At 44.0% G+C, this 20,582-nt stretch overlaps 1 long non-coding RNA gene across 1 annotated transcript; it reads right to left on the minus strand.

Annotated features, from left to right (window-relative positions):
• Positions 1-13,528: 13,528 nt before the first annotated feature.
• LOC134513850 (uncharacterized) lies at positions 13,529-17,399 on the minus strand. The gene is made up of 3 exons (XR_010070522.1): positions 17,180-17,399; positions 15,030-15,070; positions 13,529-14,065 (listed from the first exon to the last, which is right to left on the minus strand). It is a non-coding gene; the product is annotated as an uncharacterized LOC134513850 (long non-coding RNA).
• Positions 17,400-20,582: the final 3,183 nt, after the last annotated feature.

Genomic DNA, 20,582 nt, shown 5'->3' on the forward strand with positions numbered 1-20,582 from the left:
GTGGTGGCCAGTGCATCTGCTCCAGAATCAGATCAAGAGCCAAGAAGAAATGACCTTCCCCTGGCTGAACTTGCATTTGCCTGTTTGTCCCGCAGAGTTTCCAGTGCTGTTGGCGCTGGTGGAAGAGCCACATGTGTTGTTGTCCAGGGCGGTGCAGGGGCTTGGCTTGGCAGATTTTCTCTTAGCAGCTCTGCAGAGCAAGAGGGGAGAGGATGCAGCCCCGTGGGGTCCGGGCTGTGTCACAGTGCAGGGACTCCTGTACCACTCTTCGTCAACAACCAGCTCTTTCCCAGTTGGTGCATGAGCGAGGCATCGCCGCTCAGCCGATTTCTGGCAGGCTTCCCTGGAGACAGGCCACCTCCAGCGAGACCTGAGAGGAGCCTGGGAGTGATTTGAGCATACCAGGCAGCTTGGGAAGAGGAATTGGGACTGGTTATCTCTAGTCATGTGCTTTAGGAAGAGCAGTCATTTCTAACTGGTGGTGATGGCTGTTGACAGAGATGTTTGAAACAAGGGTTAACAGCGCCACTGGTATCTTTAACTTGAAAGTGACCATAGTTGGAAAGAAATCTTTCTGTAAAAATGCTGGGTTTGCTGGTTCAGTTTTATCTTCTAGCTAGTAGTGTAGTGGAGCTGCATTAATCACTTCTTTCCTTCTCTCTCTCTCTATGTACTTGTATGGCTCTCATCACACTTGTATCTGAGTGCGTCTGCCCCAGAGGAATTTAAGAGTAAAAATAACCCTCTATCTCCTTTCCCAGGCTGGAGAACTGCCTCCGGTTTATAGTTTCCTAAAAGAGTGCTGCACATACTTTATCCCAAAAGAGCTCTTTTCCTCGACAGGAGAATGTGATGGGAAAGTTACATCAAACAACAGCTGAAGGTAAACAGAATAGGAAGAAAGACCTGGGTCTGGTCCTAGACATATAACAGGAATGTGATTTCTGTTATGTTTGTGCCATCTTAAATTACACCATAAAAAGTGCAAAGGAAATAGCTACTTACCTGCAGTAGTATACTTATTTGATTCAAGTGCAGGGTGTTTTGAGATGCATCAATTAACGCTGTAGGCCACTATGAAGATACAAAATGCTACACATGTGCTAAGTATTATTATTGTTAAAGCTGAATTGAATAATGTAGGAAAGATGCTGCAGAGTAATTAAAAAGAAACTTAATTGCTTCCAGTTGTTTTGGGGAACAAACACGAAAAGATTAATGCCTCTTATAAAGAATTAGCAAACTGTTAACTGCACTTGCTGTAGGGAGATAAGGGTTTGTTTCCAGCAAAAGACCTTTTTCTAGATAGCCCCATCCATTAGATACTTCCAATTAAATCGAACAACATGGTATTTTTTTTACAGACGCTTTATTGCTTGATACTGATGATAACAATTTATATGAAAAGAGTTGTCAATCCTTAGTACTTGAAAGTAGTGCCACTAGAAAAGAAGGTATTTGTCTATAAAGCCACTTGGTAAGATCTTGAACAGGAGGATCAGGAGGCATTCCCAACTACACTTCCAATGTAAAGAAGTACTTTTTGATCAATTTATGCCACCACTTTTCTATCTTTAGAGTCATTTCTGCCTTGTCACGCTGGCTTTGCAAAAAGTAATGCAGGCCTTAATACTGATCCCATGTATGATCACCTGTATCCCGAACTGACAAACTTCCATTGGCAGCAGTAGGATATACAGGCGGGGAAAATACGATAAAAACTTAATCTACGTAGCCAGTATTCTGCACTAGCAATGACACGTTCTTCAGAAGAAGCTGCAAAGAACTATACGTTGGGTGTTTGAAACACTTCAGTGTGCCTGAAGAGACGGGCCTCTAGCTTGGATTTTCATACCATCCTCGCTGCTTAACTCCGTTGACTGCAGCAAGCGGTGAGAAGTTAACAGAAAATGCTTTTGATCACCCATGTACAAAAAGGGCCAAAGAACCCCGGAGTACTTGCTTAGAGCAAAACATATCTGAGCTATTGCATACCATTTTATATATAATAGAAATCCTATTTAGAAAAACATGTGCCCTTGTGTATACACCTACTTGCTAAGAGAAAGCTTACAGCACATGGAGGAATAGTTTTCCTTAGACTTCTCTGGTATGCAAAGTGGCAACATGCATTGTTTATAAGGCAGCCAAATCCCCAGGTGATTCAAATTTGAAGGAAGCGTCTGAGCCGACTGATGTGTGTAAGAGTGCATCTGAAATCAAAGAGCTCATCCTGGAGAGCTTTGCGATGTATCCCTTTCAGGGAAGGCAGGGAGGCACCCGCATTGTTCTCTGGGAGTTCACAGCAAGCTTGCCGAAATTGAATTAAGCCTTTGAAAGCAATCTTTAGTCTCTTATAGCTGAGTGGCTGAACTCTGTGTGAGGTTACATACAGAAAGAAGTTATTTTGCATTAGCAAAGCAGATTAGATTTTCATATTTTACTCTTTGTTGTGACCTTGGCTACGCATAAAACGACAGCCAGGTGAGACCTCATCGGAGCTTGCTCCTTAGGGAGAAACGGGAACAAGTGTGTGATAAAACTCTTGATTCTGCCATTATCTGGGAGAAGACCCTCACAACCAGCACTCCCAGCTCCTGTGTGTTGTGGCTGCTGGCCAGAGCTCTCTTAACCCTTTTCTTCTCTTAGATAGCTTATAAAATCAGCATAACACTGCACATTTTTGGAGTGGACTTGAACCTTAATTAACATTGGTTCAGGGTCCTTGATAAAATGAGTTTTTTGTTGTTTGCTACTGAAGTGGCTTGCTGCAATAAACGACAGAAATACACTCAAGAGTAAGCGATAATCTGGAAACTCCTCAGGACTTGTCCACAAAAAAGCATTAGCATTTTATTGCACCAGCAGACAAAGCAGAGCAGCCCCAGAGTACAAGGGTGGCTAGGCCGGTAGGAAATTGTTACTATACCTATTCTTCAGGAGCAGCTTTTACTGAGGCTCTTAGCACCATACCTCCCTTTTGGAGAATTTTGCCCCTCTGCCAGCTCCAGCCATGCTCTGGGTAACTTAGGTCAGCGAAGAGGGCCCTGGCAGCCGGCTCAGGCACCAACTCTGGTGGTGGGACTTCACTCTGCACTGAACCACTGGTAATTGCTTCTTTTTTTGTACATTTTCATGTTGCAAGTATTCCATGCATCTGATCTTGCACCAGCAATTTAGCCAAAATTCTCACTAAGATCAGAAATCATTTTGCTTTAGCAAGAATGTGTGTTTGTCTTCTGTTTCTGTGTATGAGTATTCCTTAAATGCATTACTACTTAGAATCATAGAATGGTCTAGGTTGTAAGGGATCTTTAAGATCATCAGGTCCAAACATTAACCTAACACTGCCAAAACCACCACTAAACCATGTCCCTCAGCACCACGTCCACACATCTTTTAAATACCTCCAGGGGTGGTGATTCAACCGCTTCCCTGGGCACCCTGTTCCAATGTTTGGTAACCCTTTCAAGTGAAGAAATTCTTCCTAATATCCAACCTAAACCTCCCCAGGTGCAACTTGAGGACATTTCCTCTCATACTATCACTTGTTACTTGGGAGAAGAGACCAACCCCCACCTCACTACAGGCTCCTTTCAGGTAGTAGAATGCAATAAGGTCTCCCCTCAGCCTCCTTTTCTCTGGACTAGACAATCTCAGTTCCCTCAGCTGCTCCTCATAAGACTTGTTCTCCAGACCCCTCAGCAGCTTTGTTGCCTTTCTCTGGACATGCTCCAGAATCTCATTATCTTTCTTGTAGTGAGGGCTCCATACAATTAAGCATGCTTCTTAGTTAATAAAAACTGACTCCCCCAAACCATATACTTCTTTAGTCTAGGAATGCTTTGGTGTCATTAAGTGGTGGGGGACTTGGCTGGCATCCAGCGTCTCTCATTTGGGGTGAACTCTTAAAAAAACACACTATTTGAAGTGAAGTTGACTGAATTGCTTCAGCATATTTCATCCTACGTTCAGGGTGGGGTTCATCTCACCTAGCATTAAATGATTAAAAGACACAGGATCCACTAAACTAAGAGCCTCAGGCAGGTCAAGAGGACAATGGAGTGTCTCTCCATTGACAACAGAAAAAAAAAATGAAACCCTAAATCAGACCAGGGTGTCTGGTTTTCAGACAGCTTGGGTTACTATACTGAGGATATAAGAAAAATACTGTGTGGTTTCACAGTCAGCTGACACCAGTCTAAACCCCTTCTAGACGGAGGCAACCTGCCATCTCTCCCTCCCTACCCTGACTGATCCTTCCCCAAAATGGAGAAGAGGAAACCTTCCTCTTTTTCGCCCCCTTTTCTTCCCTTTAAACTTTACTTGTAAGCTTGTTTTAAAAGTACCTGGTCTGTCTGGATATACAGCCCCCCCCAAATGCTACTGCCATCACTAAGGGCAGTGGCAAGATGAATCTGGGGGTGTTTAAGCTTATCATGAAACTGCACCATCTGTTTGATGCAAAGTTTGATTTTGCCTAAAGCATGTTTATGCAGGAAGATTCTATTAGTTACATTGGTAAAAAATGTAGAGTAAAATAATATAGTTTACATCAGACTGGACTTCCTGTGTGAATATTCTTGTTCAGAACTAATAGTGGTCGGTTTTGATTTATTGTGAATTAATTCTAAAACGTTATTGACTAAACTGCAGGGGAAAAACGAAGGGGAAAAAACCCCAAGCACCACAAACAAAACACATCCTTCTCTCCAAAGAAATAAACTCAGACTAGGAATTATTCCAGTAAAACTAAATCAGTTTGAATTTATACCTTTGTTTATGCCACTGTAAGTTTTCCATGTAGACAACCCCATATAGGGAAGTTACATTTTACATTATAATGAGGTTACAATGTGCTAATCCCCTTGGACTGAAGCAATTATCACCTGCCTGCTAGGTGTTAAATGCTGCATTACAAGGGGATTATTTTCTCTTTTGTTCTGGCTGAGGCCTGGTCTACCCACAAATTCACACTGGTTAAACTAATTCAGGAGGGATTTTGCATTTTGCCTCCTCTGTATCAGTTATGTATTGCATTAATAAAACTGGACTCAATGACAATTCCCTTGATAAGCTGTAATTCAAAGTAGTAAAATGATTATTTCTGTGCTACCTGGACATTTACCATTATTCTCTAGCCTCAGTTATTTGATTTTATTTGTAGCACATATTATTTTATAGTTGTGCACTTTCTCTTCCACAGCTTAGTGTTGAAGCACAGCTAAATACCAATATGAGGCGAGTTTGGGACTTCTTCAGTCCCTGGAATGGCACATGGCAAGTATAGATGCCATGAGAAGTAGTTCAGCGACTGGCCTTTTTTTTTTTGCTTTCTCACTCAGTGCAATAAAATAGTACCAGGGGACAGCTGGGGGTCAGAGGTGCAGTCTTTTGAACAAGGTATAAACATCTAGCCATTTGTAGGGTTCTTCCAGCTCCCATGTCAGTCTTCACAGCATTGATGAAAGGTTGCTGCCTTGAGTGTCCTGGGTGAGTTCCAGTTACATTATTACAGTTTACGTGTCTCCGTTTCCTTATAACTTACTCGTATGAAGTACTGATCACAAACCGTTTGTGTAGACATGCATCCAGTTTAGAGGCATCTGACTGCCGCTTCAGAGCAGATTGCGGTTTAGTGATGGTTGAGTGAGCTGTACCCATGCACACATCACACACAAACAGACATCGCTCCTCGTCTACAGTCTCACTGAACACAGACAAGGAGAGGAATACCCACTCCAGTGTGTGCCTCAGATCTCGTACCCTGAGCTGGCCCTTTGCCATTTACTTCAAAGCTGGAAGATGTTTTTTGGCATGGGCCATTGCTCCCTGTTCTGCTGGGTGTGTTCATAACGCTGCCAGGCACAGCCCAGACCCACTGCTCTGGGACACATCTCCTCCTACCTTTCTCTCCACGTTTCCTCATGGGTTGCGGGACAGACCGTATTTCTGTAGCCAAGCAAGTCATAACTATGTACAATTGTATTGGACTTGACCAAAGTTTTGAGAACATTGTCTTTTTTTGGATGAAAGACACCATATAGCACCAAAGTCCCCATCATTGTTAGCTGTAATGTATCCAGAGGCTCCTTGCAGGCCAATTATATTGTGCCCATTGTTTCAGGAACTTGGAAAAATTCATGCAAATTATCTCAAACAAAAATAGAATTTATTGTGGCTGTGTAAATGCTCTTCATGAGTCTGAGTCTTGCAGACACTGTCAAGAAGAAAGTTGATGCCAAAAATCTTTACAAAACCATCTTGAAACCTACTTCATTTTCTTACTGGTAAGCTCAGTCCCAAAATGTTTTTGGTTGCTTCTGAGTGCCTGGCTTGTGGCAGCCATGCTCTGATTTGCAGGGACAATCTTTAACTTCAGTTCTTGTAAACATCTTGCAGACTTTGAACCTTCAGCACTGCTCGTAGGCAGGCCATCGTGCCTGAAATTGGGAGTGCACAGCTGACCATATCTCAAAGCAAGGAGAAGGCATTCATGGAAATGTGACTTTAAGTGTGCAATGAGCCTTTGTCTAGGCATGTGACAGCAATGCTGCAGAAATCCTTGAATGCACGTGTTCTGCCTCTGCAGTGGAGTCTCAGACACTGAGTGCTGATCATCAGCTCATACCAAAATTATTTGAACCTTGTAAGTTTTTTTATTGTTCAGGGAAAACTCGTCCTTGCCCTGTTTCCTTCAGAACTTGTAATGATTCAGTATTCTGTGACTGTAAAACTTTATCTTTCCAGGGTCATAAACTCTCTGTGCTCCTGCAATATTATTCAAAGAAGCAGTTTTCCTTGTTCATGTCATCTTTTGAGCACTTAGGTCTGGGTGAGGTGGCTTGCAGTTGGACAGCAAGGTAAATGATACAGCACTAAAACAAGGAGATCACGTTTAGCCATTGAGGTAGAAAATGATCTGTTTTCAGACTGAAAATGCTTTTTTTCCTCCACTACTGGCCACTACAAAACAAGCCACCTAGGGCAGAACTATAATTGCAATTCATATAAACGTCTACAGTGATGAAATTCCCTTCAGTCAGACAGCAAAGAAGAAAGATGAAATCTTAGGCTGCAAGTGCCCCCAAATATTAGTTGAATATACAACTGGTTTGCAGTAAATTTCAAAGGCCTATCACATTGCAGTAGGCCTGAATTCAGACCTTTTTCCAGTGTTATTATTCCACCTGAGGTACCACCCAAGTGCCTACACCTAGAGCCCTTTTGCAAGAGGACAAGAACCTAGTTTCTCAGAGGTAACGGCTCTTCTGCAGTTGTCACAGGAGCAACGTTGTTGACCCACTCCAACAGAAACTGGAAGCTCTGTTGTGGGGACCAGCTCTGATCTTCTCAGGCTCCAGTTCAACAGTGTCTGTTCTGTAACCATTGCACAACATTTGGATCTGTTGTAGGATTGAAAGCAGAGAAGCCCAGAGAATGAATTGTGAAATGGCAAGAGATAATGGCATTGCTATCACCTTCTCTGGGACTCGCTGGGTTCAGCAGTGCTCCTCTTTTGACATGCCTGGAGATTTTCATTTATGCCTGCTTTCCAAAAGGTGCTTCTTCCCTGGTAAGCTGTGAGGAAGAAGATCCTGGAGGAGCCAGCACAGCTTCTGTGATCTTGAGCTGCCTTCTTTTCCTGAAAGGGCTGTGTTGGGAAGCAGGGCACCCATACCAGGAAACTTGCTCCATAGGTCACCAAACTTTGGCTGAGGAACATGTTGTCACATGTCACTTAACTCTGGGTAAGTTTAACGATTAGACAAAATTTAAGAGAAAAGTATTTGCAATAATGCAATAGGATACAAACAGATAAATTAATAAAAACGCCACTGTTAAGATTATACTTACTGGTAAAGATCCTTTGTGGATCTCGGACATTTTATGTTTTTCTTTTATCTTATGCTAGGCAGCAGAATCTCCCTTTAGTTACATAAGATGGAGCTTCTTTGCCAGAGATGGCTGTCACCCCTACTCTCTCCCCCATCACTCCCCATTCGTCCAAGGGAGGGAAGGGTAGAGGGCAAAAGCTAAAACTGCTTTTCTATGCCATCCAAAGCTCAAACGCCCCAGTTTTCACATAGCGAACTTGAGAAAACTTTCTTCTCAACACCTGCAATACTACAGATGATGTAGTATCCACTACATCCAGTACAGACCAAACACTACTCTCTACGCTTCACAAAGACACTTTTGACAAATATGTCAGGGATACTGTGTGAAAAGCCATCTCAAATTACGCCACATATAGGAAAGAAGAAGCTATCTCATTGTCTACAAATGGATTTTTAAACAAGATGTTACATCTGACATTGCATTTAGGCATTTATTAAGAGTTACTAACAAGACGACAGAAATTAAACTCTCTTCATACTTTTTCAAGAGTGAGAAGTGCAGTCACTGCAGTCCTCCATTCCATGCTCTGACACCTCCTCTCCTTCTCTTGAATAATCTAACGATGACTGAAGTTTCCACTCCAAAAAACCCTCTGCATTAATCATTTGGTCTGTCGAGATCTCAGCTCAATTATTGTCAGCCTGCATCTCCGCAACTAGGAAATTACATTAAGAGTTACTCCAAAATGATGTCAGAGTGCAAGAGTTGAACAGAGAAGTAGTAGCTGGGCTTCACTTTTGCAAAGTGTCCTCTCCAGGACACTGCTGAGCTGGTATGCAGCACTGTTTCCAAGGGAAAAAAAAATAAAATTAATGCAATCAATTTACTTCACGTTTTGCCTTGTCTCAAAAATTATTGAGTCATTAATCTTAGCAATGTCATGGTGTTGTCATTCACTGAATGCAATTAAATAGGAGCTCACCGTTAGAAATCTGTGTGTTCTTCACGTGCAGTAATACCCTTCTTGACCATAATGAGTAGAGCTCCCCTTGTTGAATTAAGAGGAATTCAAAGGAAAGAAGCTAATGAAGATGAATGGGGTAAACTGCTTCAGTATACTGCATATTGTACACACCTAACCCTGATAGTACTGGGTCAAATTCTTTTTACATAGGCATAGGCTTTAAATGGAAATGCAAGTTCACAAGCTTCATTTCAGGGCGCTAGCTCTTGTGGTCTTCTATTCTCTAATTTCTGTTTTCACTGAGCTAATGCAGAGTTTCTGGACCAAGAAGCCAGGAGCTTTCATGGACCAGCAGCCAGCTGCCTTCCTCAGAAAACTGTGCTGTAAAGTGGCTTTGTGCCCTTGTATTGTAGTAGCCACTGCTGAAACAGCACAGTACTGCAATGCAGAGAAGCATTCGCCAAAGGAGCTGAGTGCTGATGGTCTGAAGGAAAACTAGCAGGTCTGAAGAGAAATTGGAAAAAACAACATATGTCAAGAGGTTAATTGAGCTGAAGCTCATTTACACTGTGTGAGCAAGAATAAGTTTCTGTGACGCCAGACAAGAGTGGAATTAACATGGGAATATCAATGAAACTGCACTACATTAGATCAATAGATCATCAGGAAAAAAAAAAACACAAAACAACTGATCGTGTCTGAGGGAACTGCCAGAACAAAAAGCACATACGAGACTTGGTTTTGTCCAGCAGGTTGAAATTACGTCGCTGTGAATGCTACAAAAGACAGCACCCAGACTCTCATGAAGAGAAAGCGTTGCTGCTGACCACTAGGGAATGCTTGGGGGGCACCTTGGAGTTACCTCTGTTCCACACATGAGCGCGGTGCCAGGAATCCCAGGCTGCCATTGACTGGTCTCAGGCCACCTTGCGACACTGGCCGTGGGTTATTAGCAATAACAAATGCTAGTTTGATTCCCTAAGGATATATAGCTAGAAGACAACAGCGCTGCACCTAAGGTAATTACTCTTGCCTGTCAGCAGAACTAATCAGCTGTAGCGATAGTGATAGCATAATGACACGACAATAGGGGTCCTGGTTTTGGAGCTAATGTGGACGGGTATCTGTGCTCTACCTGCCATTATGCAGCACTCATGCCATCTCACACGCACCAAACTTGGCCTTAACTTATGCTTGGAAGTGCTATATACAAAATGTGTGCTGAATACCATACGAGGCACTTTCTGACCTGTTTCCCAAAATTACTAATATGAAATAGGGTCACCGCATGTATTGGCTGTACTTCTGTAGTGGCATGGGGCTATATAGAGTCAGTGGTAGACAGTGTAGACGCACGTGGTGAAAGAGGGTTCTGGCACTGACTCTAAAGATCTCCCTTCAAAAGAGACAGAAGTGGAGGAAGGGACAGAGCACACAGGTACACACTGAGCACACCATGACCATGTAAACAGTAGACACAGTCAATGACTACAAAGTAATTCAACTCAATGTGTTGTGTTAATGTGCCTAAATTACAGGGTATAGAGCGTGTTAAATTCTCAGGTGAGTACACTCATTCAGATGGGTATTATATTTTCACTGCAGTATAATCCTCTTTAGAGGATGAATTTATTCCCAGATGAGGGCATCTGCATAGGAGTTTAATGCACTTTAATTTGTGCATATTGACTTTGCACCATTAACTGACTTGCTTTCACTATCCTGAATGCACCTGTGACAGACCAAAGTCTGTAGCACTGCAGCTCTAATCTTCACAAATATCTAAAGACCCACCTGTCTTTGGTGTTAAGGACCAAAGAGATGAGGGCACGTTATTAATCACACTGTGTTCCTGTGGACAAGAGGTATAATCTCATAGCTGCCAAAGCAGTGTTGTTGTTCTCACTGGTATTGCCCCAAGTCCTGTGCTGGGAAAGGAGCACCAAGACTTGAGGAGCTTTGTTCCATCCCCAACCAGGTGTAACCACAGGAGGGGTACCCAAGAAGCAATGCATGCATCTTCATCTCTGGTCATTTCCTGGCCTCTTAGGCCAGACACAGCTTCTTTCAGAGGACACAGTAGGGTCTGGTCTAGCCCTATATCAGTTATTCACTGCATGTTTTGCATATTCAAAGTATTTCAACAGGCTTTGTAATGACTCAGGGCACTGATTATTGTTCATACAATAAACAGTTATAGTGGCTTAACTCCTTACAATTCCCCACCGTTTGCCTAATGACCCTGTATTGGAGAGAACTCCTTCATCAGAAGAGAATGTCTGCCTTTACAGTATCTCAGTTCATGCCGTCTTTCTTAGCACAAGCCAGCCTTCAATAAAGCATCTCCCAATTTTGAACATCAGAAGGAAGGTAGCTGTCTTGGCAACAGCATGCATCAGGGCCCACCAAAGTCTCAGCTGGCTCAGGGCTATCCACCAGGATGCCTTGGTCAGAGTCCTGCAGTCCTGGTGCAGCAAGGGATCAGGAAAACAGTCCATACTCTGAAATCTGTGATTGGGAGGGAAAGTTGATTTGATGGAGAGGGGAAGGCTGGGGAAGAGAAAGAAGCCTCATCTGCTGCAGAAATCAGGAGGTACAGGGCGAATTAGGCATTGAAGGACAGGGAATTAACGGCTTATCTCAAGGTTGAAGCAACTGATCGCTGCTCTGAGAAATACAATTCTGTCCTTACAACCATCAAAGAGATCCTGTGTCGTGCTTGACCCTCCACTTGAAACAAATTTGGCATCGCTAATCACTGATACTGTGTTTCTTTTTCTATTTTTTGGTGCCTGACTTGAGATGCTGGAGCTCTCCCAGCTGCGGAGGCTGACAATGGACAATGCTAGTAGGTGTGTTTCATGATGTAAATTGCCAAATATGCCCAAATCATCATCACACCCTCATCGCTTCAAACAAGGTGCTGAAATCAATGCTACCTTTTGACCTTACCCTTATTATACCTCAGCCGTGAAACGGGGGATCAGGCAGCCTCCACCCCTTGTGGTGCTGCAGTGGTGCAAAGTCATGCACAAATTCAGCAGGGTGAATGAGCCCGCAGGGAGGTGGGTGGGTGGCCCATGGGACACACCGCAAGGCCAGGAGCCCGGCTGCAGAGCTGGAAGCAGCACGGCAGAGCATGCTGCACTGCCTTGGCCATGGTGGGAAGGAAGAGAGGTGTTACGGGGCTCTGCAGGAAGGTTGTACTGGGGAAAGCAGCTTGGGAATTGGGTCAACATTTGAGATGACTGTAAGTGTTCAGCTGGCAGACAGCCAGATGAGGAAAAACCCAGATTTCTGAGAAGGGTTGGTACAGTTTATATACAGAAAAGTAGGTTTCATTTGCAGAAGGCTGCATTTGAAACAGAAAATATTGAATATCTGCCCATCAAGGGAGCACAATCCACCATGTAGAGCCACTGCAATGGGCTCTACGATAAGAAAAGAGATGTGGGCAAGGTGACTTCAGACATGATGCATTCCTAATTAACTAATTTTTGAGCATGCAATTTGGCAACCTTAATAACGCTTTTCAGTGCTGCTTTTACTTGTAATGAGTAATATTTTTGAAATTTTCAGCACCTGACTAGGACAAAAGCAGAATATATTCAGCCTCGCTCAGCAGGACTCACTTGAAAATAGTGAGGCTTCAGACAAACAACACTTGTGTTTAGTACAGTTAGCATTTAACACTTTTGGGTTGGAATGAGGTTAAAAGTACCATTATTGCTGAATTCTATGTTAAATGATCTAATCTCCTGAAGAAATTTTTCTTATTAATGACACTGTAATGTGCTTTAAGCTGCAGTGGGTTCTGATGGAAAATGGAGTCCAAAGCTGACATCTCTGGGAGCAAAGTAAAAACCAATCCGAAGCATTGTCTTATGAAAAGGCAAACATTTCTCTCCAGATCCTTTTCTCTTGCAGCCTTTGGTATTTGGCATTAGACATGAAATTTCTTCTGAAACTTGCATCTGTCTCACAGTAGGGAGAAAGAAATGTATCGGTAGCTGGGAAACCTCTGCTACGCAACTAAGGCAACAAATTCTAATTGGAACACTGTAAATCAGGATAATTTCAGAAAAAAAAAGTAGCTGGGTCAGAGAATTTGTGATCTCCAGTCATTTTGTCTCTGTACAGCATAGGATGGCCAGCTAACTAGTCTTTGTGGCACCTGTATACACAGTTCCTATTAAATGCAGAAAAAGGAAAAGTGAAAACCCATCCAATGCGGCAGCAATATGAATGTTTTTCAAAATACTCATTATAGACAAAGTCAACAAAAGCTGAAAACCTGCCATAAAAAAACTCAAGTCAGGGGGAAAGACTGTCCTGTGTGCTCAAGCTGCATACTAAAGTGATGATATTACAATCAGAAAGTAAACAAAACGAAGCCCAGCAGTGAGGTAAAGAAGCCGGTTGTCATGAGCATGGTATGGTGCAGACAGGGAGAGTAAAACAGTCTCTCACTGAACATCCTGCAGCAGGAATCACAGTGCCACCTCCTCGTCAAGTAGCTTCCCAGGAGCCAAGAGGAAGCACGGCAAGGCACGTATGAGAAGCCCCCAGATTTGCAGGTGAGTGGGGTTATTCCTGAGCGTCTCACTGGAGCAGGCAGCTCTGCAGTTGGGCATGTGCCGTCCCAAGCCCGCATCCCAAAAGTGAGAGTTTCAGTTTCAGCCAATCATAAAATGAGCACGACCCAGCATCACTTTCTTTATTTTTTTATTTTGAACCATTTATATTTATAATTTGTGAGTAACAGAGAAAACCAGGAATGCTAACATGACAAAAAAAGCAGTCATAACACTCTGCTCGTCCCTCCAGCCTAGAGGAAAATAAATATCATGGCATTTAGTGAAGAAGCAACACAGTCGTAATAATGAAGTATTTCTTTTTTAAGGCAGTGATTGAAAATAACAGGTTCACAAGCAAAATAGGTGGGACCAAATACATTAGGCACACAAACCTAGTAACAGTAATTAAGGTTATGTTCCTGGGAGGAAGACTGTGACTAATACAGATGACATGCAATTTTTTTCAAACAATAGCAAATTGTTAAAAGGCCTTTCAGTGGAGTAATACAGCACACAAGTGATCCTGTCTCTTATTTGTTGCCTGGCAAACTTGATTAAGTTTAATAGATATGAAAGGCTGCAAGCAGGTACATGATCTTCCTCTATGGCTATGTAAGCAGGTTTTGACTTTGCAGCAACCCGTGTGCTTCAGCAGAGAATAACCAAAACTCAGCTTCAGTTCCTGTTAGAAAGAAGGAGAAAAAACCCTGCAAAACCCACGTGGAATGTTTTCCATATTAGCTCCCTTTCAAAGGCAGAAGCCTGGGGCCAGATCCTGAGCTGTTACCGAGAGAGATGGCTCCACTGGCTCCAGCTGAACTCTCAAGGTTGCAGACCTGGCTGGAAGTTTTGCAGCCTATGCCTTTCTTTTCAAACTGCCTATGAAGCTCGAAATAAAAGTGGTAGCCATACAGCCCTTCTCGCTGCCTTTTTAGGTGCTCCATTTTTAGTACAAGCAGTGCAACATAGGAATAGTGAAGGTCAAAGAAAAGAATTTATTTTTAAAAGTCAGTAGAAAGCTGCTGATGGCCCATGTGAGGTCTCATGTCAGGAAGCACCACCAACTAGGAAGCTAGGGCACAGGGGAATATTTTATTTTTTGAAGGGCATATTTTTGGTGAGGCTGAGTCAGTGTGTGACTTGCTCTTGAAAAAAACTGTGATGGAAAAGTGGAAAGGTGCTCCTGTATTAGCTGCTAACACATTTGTTTCCCCTGCTACAGATGTATGACCGCCTAGACTGGCACTTGCCTTTGGACAGTGTCTGCAAGTGGCACCCAGGAGCAGAAGCTGGCCTTCTGGAGATCAGCCCCTCCCCAGTGTCCCAGTGTCCCAGTGTCCCACCGCCCCTCAGTAAACTGCCTGGGAAACTCGGGGGGAACTCTGTGAAACGCGATTCTTGTTTAACACGGGAACTTCAACGTCTCATCCCAACTGCCATAACAACCACTAACACCTGCAATATCGTTGTGCCTAGTTTCTGTAGCGGGGGCCCTCCGTGACCTGGCTAGGGAAAGTCTCCCGGTAGGAAAAAAAATCACAATCGACAAATAAACAAAGGCTTTCTCCCTCCTTAACAGCCTCAGAGAGGAGAGGGGAAGCTAGCGACGGGCTCACTGCTGTCATAAGTGAGCATAATGTACATACCTCGACAGGCAGAATCTGAGATTTTGACAGATGTAACATAGCTGCAAAGCAAGTAATAACCAAGTGTTAAACCCCCGTAGCGAGGGCGCAGCCCATCTCTGCTGGCATTCTCCTTATCCTCTCTCCCCCACCCCTCCTTTGTAAGATCGTCTTTGTATTTTTTAGCTCTTTCTTCCACCTCCGTTCCCCTTTCTTCCTTTTGTGCTTTCCCCCCCGCCCTTCTCCCCTCTTGGGATCTGGCAGTTTGGGCCCTGCGATTCTTCACGGTTCATTGGTTTTGCTTTGCAGTGCTTCATTCCTCCGCGTCAAACAAAGATAGCGAGGAGGAGCGCAGAGGCTATAGAAAGGAGGTTACATCAGGCATGTTGTAGACAGCGCTGAAATGTGTTTGTAACCTTGCCAGATGGATGGACAGCCCCTGCTGCGCGGGGACTCTCGAAAGCAGATTCAAAGTCATACATACCAGAGGGTGGGAGTGGAGGGGGACGGAGAGGCGGGATGTCAAATTTCCATATATTTCCATGAGCTTACTGTCATTTCTGCCTAGCATGTCACTAGCGGCATATTACAAGGTTTCCCTGTACTAGTCCTGCCTGTTAAAAGCATACCCTGACCTAGATGCTTCATTTCCCCCTCAAAACAAACGCACACTGTGGAAAGATCATAGTCGCTGCCTGGAGCTGGTAGGAAGCATCCCTTGTCATGGTTTGCTTGTTTGTGCTTGTTGCAGTTGCTGTTCTAAGCCATGCAAAACAACTAAGCAACTATAAACAGGGATATCCCAGTCACCCTTTGAGTGTATCAAGAATTTGAGTCAACATCATCGAGGTACAAAGGCGTGTTGTGTAAACGAGCAGACTCTCATCACGCCGGCAAGTCTTAGAGGTGTTCCAGTCTGCATGGCTGCAGTGCCTGTGGCCACGGCCCTGGATGGAAACCCACGGTGCCAAGCTCCATCCAGAGGGCAACAGGGAAGCGACTGGGCTGTGAAGTTTAAATTTTAAACACACCCGAACAAGTGGCATCGTTAAAAATAGCAAATAAGAGCATTCAACACTGTTTATAAAAGGGGATTACTGCTTTGGCCAGTCCTTGATACTCCCCTTCTGCCAAAGCCCTAGGTAAAAAGAAGCCTCACAGACGCTTCATCCCAAATGTGGTCTATCTTGGGCATGGTGGACAGCCCAAGCTCAGCCCTCCGTCCTGCCACCACCGAGCCACCACCATCAGCTCTGCTCCACTGAAAACCAAAGGGATAGATCTGTCCAGGGAGAATTCAGGATGGGGTTTTCAAAGCAGGGCTTACTCTAAAGGTGCATTTTTCAGTACTTCAAAATGTGCTGTGGCCACCGAATCCCAAGCAGACAGCTGGAGTACTTCGCAGCCTGCGCTGAAGGCTGAGTGATGCCCTGCCTGCCCCAGCAGCTGAGGCTTGTAAGGGACAGACAGAAATCTCCTTTTCCTCCTGCCAATTCTGTGATACCAGTCATCGCAGAGAGGACAAGTCTCTGTCCCTAGAAGACAATGCCAGCATCTCTTCCTATCATCGCAGTGACTCACAGCTCCATCACTGGCCTTTCAGGATGGAGGTTGAGGAACCAGTTTTTCTATCTCTCATCCTCCAGAACAATATAAGGCGTGTCCCAAGTCACACCCACCAACCTTGGGCCCTACAGGCTCTTATGTTGATTGGGCCTTATTGAGTTGTGATGCCCAGAGGGAGATGGTTTGGCTGGTTCGTTGAAGTCCTCCCTGCACTTGGAAAGGCTCAGCCAGACTTTCAGCCCCCAGACGCTGCCCTTAGCTGGAGGGATGCACCAGGAGAATCCAGCCTCACAATGTTCATGCCCAAGTAGGGCAAGACATTTTTTGGAGGAAATCATGGCTTAGAAAGATTGTAACAATTTTTAAGTATCAAAAAATAGACCATATTATACCATGCCTGTCTAGTATCCCCTTTAAAATCAAGTTCTAGTCCAACTCCCTTAATTTGGCTACTTACAAAAGCTAAGCTACTTTTGAGATATTTTTTCATACATTTTGTCTTGTGTCAGTGAGAATCATACATAAGTGCATGTGTGTGTGTTTTCAGTTTAGCCAAAATCAAGCAGTTCTTTATTTTAGAGGGAAATAAATAATTTCTTTCCTACCTGTTCCATTGTCCAGCCTCCTTCTTCTACCACTGCTCCCTGCTCCAGCACCTGGAGGCCAAAAAATTTCCACAGAACTCACAGAATCCTCAAAAATTAATGAGACGAGCCTGAAGACAATAGGTTTGGTGGCTTGAGAGGGGTCAGCTGGGTGTCCAGCCCATCTTGCCACTCTGCGTGGCACTGCAGCCTCCGGCGTGATCTGGCACACAGAGCTACGTAGTTGTTAAACTACTTCATGGAGCTTAAAATAGGACCTTCCCTTGCAAGCAGTCATGGCTGAGAGTGAGCAAGAGCATAAGGAATTTTCCCTAAGAACCAGAATGAGCCCAATTTTGCTTTCATACACAGCAGATCTCCATTGCTTTTTTTAAAGGCATTCCTTCTCTCCTTGGCACTCTGTAAAACAAGGAGTATCAGGCCCCTCAAATGCCTTCAGATGCCGCTGAGACATTTGTCACCAAACCTTAAAGCTGTTGTTTAATCACTTCGCTCACAGCCAGATTCATCCTTTTGTTTACAGAAATTTCTGCAGTCTGGTACGCGTTTTCAGGCAAGATCAAGCTGTTTTCCAGCAAAAAGGTCTTTTCAAATCTGCAGTCATGTCTTATTTGAACTCCAACTGGGCTCCTTTCTGAGTGCAACTCGTCGTGGTTTACAACACAGCGTCTCTTTCTGTAGCTGTTGTTTTACCATTCACATTTATAGCTGATTCTGAGCTTCTCCCACCCTCTGTCCGCGTCGTCTCCTGGTAGGAAGTGCTGGGAAATGAGGGCCGCCACTGCGTCATGCTCGGTCTGGTGTAATGCTGGAAAAACATAAAGATGTTATGTTACATTATAAGCAGAACATTGCAGCTGTCTGTGCAGAGCTACATCCAGCAGTTGTATGACGCCATGCCTGATAGGTGGCTGGTTTACCCAAATACCTGGTGAATACTTGATGGTCTACCAAGATAAGCTACTGTCTAACCACTGCTTCCTACCTTTGATTTATTCTTTGGTTTCATGCCAGTAATGAATAACGGTAACATTTCAGGGAATTACCATTTTTGAGATATTTTTTCTTTAACGCACAGATCAACATTGTCTGATTTTGCAAGTTAAAAGGATCGCTCTTAACCTACTGGCACAAATGTGACATGCCTAATCTTTTTTCCATATTTTGGTGTTGTTTTTTTTTTCTCTTGCCGCTTGAAATAAGAAAATTCAACCAAAATAACTGCCTAGGAAAGATTAAGTTAAGAATCTTTCAAGGGTAGTTTAAATGATCTCTTTTTTCCTCTTCTTAATTTCTAAATAATAATAATTAAAAATCCTTCACCATACCCCAATGGGTATCAGATGCAGAAGTAAACTGTCATATTACAGGAAATGCTGTCTAGGGAATCGCAGTTCTTTATAGCATGGCTCTTGTGAACATTACAGTGTTCAGAGTAAGCAAATGTAGCCACGATAGCTCAGGTACCTCCCCAGTATGAATGTAGCAGTGTCAGCAAGCAATCGAGTGTTTAGGGGCTGTGCACAGCCCATTTTCACTCAACACAGAGATAGTTTGCAGAAAACTAGTACGTCAATTAACTGCTATTGCCCTGTTTGGCTGCACGCGGAAGGGGGAATAGAAGAGAAAAAAAGAATAATTCAGAATACAAACCACTTAGATATCAATGCAGTAACAGGACGTGTAGGATGATGGCTAACAGTAGCTAATTTCAGGGCTCATGGATAGCATAATCTGTTACTTTACTTATGGCTGCTATCCAGCGATAGTGCTAAGTGTGGTTGGATGGAAAAGGATACAACAGGAAAAAAAATCTACAAACGTGACACTAAGTTTGGCGGTACCAGCCGACAGAAGACCCAGCAGAGCTGGCCACAGCCAGGTTAGCTGCAGGGTGCCAGAGGAGGGCTGCCCAGCACCCAGCTTCTGCTCCTTCCCCTCACCCAGACCATTCCGCTCAACCAGGGATGTCAATGTGAGGAGCAACATCTCCTTCCGTCCACCTGCAGATCCACGCCTCATAGGAGAGGATTAATTTTTTTCCAAATTTCAGTGAATCCTGCTTGAAAAAAATCATAGAGCCTACCAATTTGTCCCTTAGATAAAGAGTTAAATCTCACATTTAGTTATGTGTACCGACTAACCGGTCACTGGAGAGAGAAATTAAACGGGTTACAAAGCCCCAGACCCGGAAGATCTCGGCTCCTACTGAAATCACTGGGATTTAGGCACTCATTTTCCTTTGAGGTGATGAACCCAAGTACATCCTGCATCTCCAGCAGTTAAATGAATTCCAAAACAGGACAGGACTGGAAAGCTTCTAAACCAACTTTAGAAAGAAACTTGGAAAGTTTCTAAAACCAGCAGTGTACTCCGTTAAAAACCTCGTGTTATATTTCATTTGGTGGCTGCTCCACAAATACTCTCAGCAGCTGTTGCAGCGTCTTGGTTGTGATTCCTCTCACCTAACTTTAGTCTTCTCAAGTGAGGCCTCCAATCTGAATTTGATCCCTTGGTCCCCCCCCAGCCGAGTGAGTCCTCCAGATGGCGATTCAGAACTCCAAAAATTTAGTAAGGGGAATTTCTGTGGCTCCATAGTTGAATTTACTTTAAATAATCAGCTGGTTTATAAAGTGCAGCTCTGAGAAAACACCCTTCAACCCATTAAAAACCGCTGCATTCTGTTACACAGAGCATGAGACACAGGGAAACCTAGATGCAAAATAAAACAATTGTGTTTACTCTCAGAGATTTCAACTGCTCCTGTAAATCATAAGCTGCAAACCAGCAGGGAGCCGGCTGGGGATGGTCCCTGAGAGCAGGATGCTGAGCTGCCAAGAACTCCCAGAGACCCCAGAAGACGAATTAATTGATGGCTTTGGCCTCATTTCTGTCTCCGAGGGGTGGCAGGGCAGGATGTTTTTATTTCAACAGTGTTACTTTTGAATTGAGGGTGGTAAAACCCAAGGTATCACCCTAGCTAGAGCTGCAGCCTCCAGCGTTACAGTAAAAAGGCCTTTCCTGGGCACAGGGGAGAAAAGGAGGAGCGAGGGGGTGGCTCTCTGGAGTCCGCGGCAGCCTCCCAGCGCTGCAGAGGTGGCTCTGGGGCAGCCGTTAGAGCTGACACAGCTTCCAGGGAGGCTGTAGAGAAACACAGACGCTTCCCCAAGGAGCACCGGTGAAGTCCTTGGTGCTACAGCTTTGTCACATTAGCAGACTTTCCTTAAAAGCAGCTCAGCTCTCCAGGTAAAACACAGGCCTTCCCAAAACAGAGCTCTTTCAACTCTGGGTAAAAACCGGTATCTAGGACATGCAGAATTGACTCCTTGGTTACTCAGAGGCATTGAAAAAAACCAGGATTAAGACAAGCACCAAGACTTTTGTTAGAGTGGTAAACTGAGCT

This window comes from Chroicocephalus ridibundus, chromosome 3, assembly GCF_963924245.1.
Source record: "Chroicocephalus ridibundus chromosome 3, bChrRid1.1, whole genome shotgun sequence".
In the NCBI taxonomy this organism is placed as follows: Eukaryota; Metazoa; Chordata; class Aves; order Charadriiformes; family Laridae; genus Chroicocephalus; species Chroicocephalus ridibundus.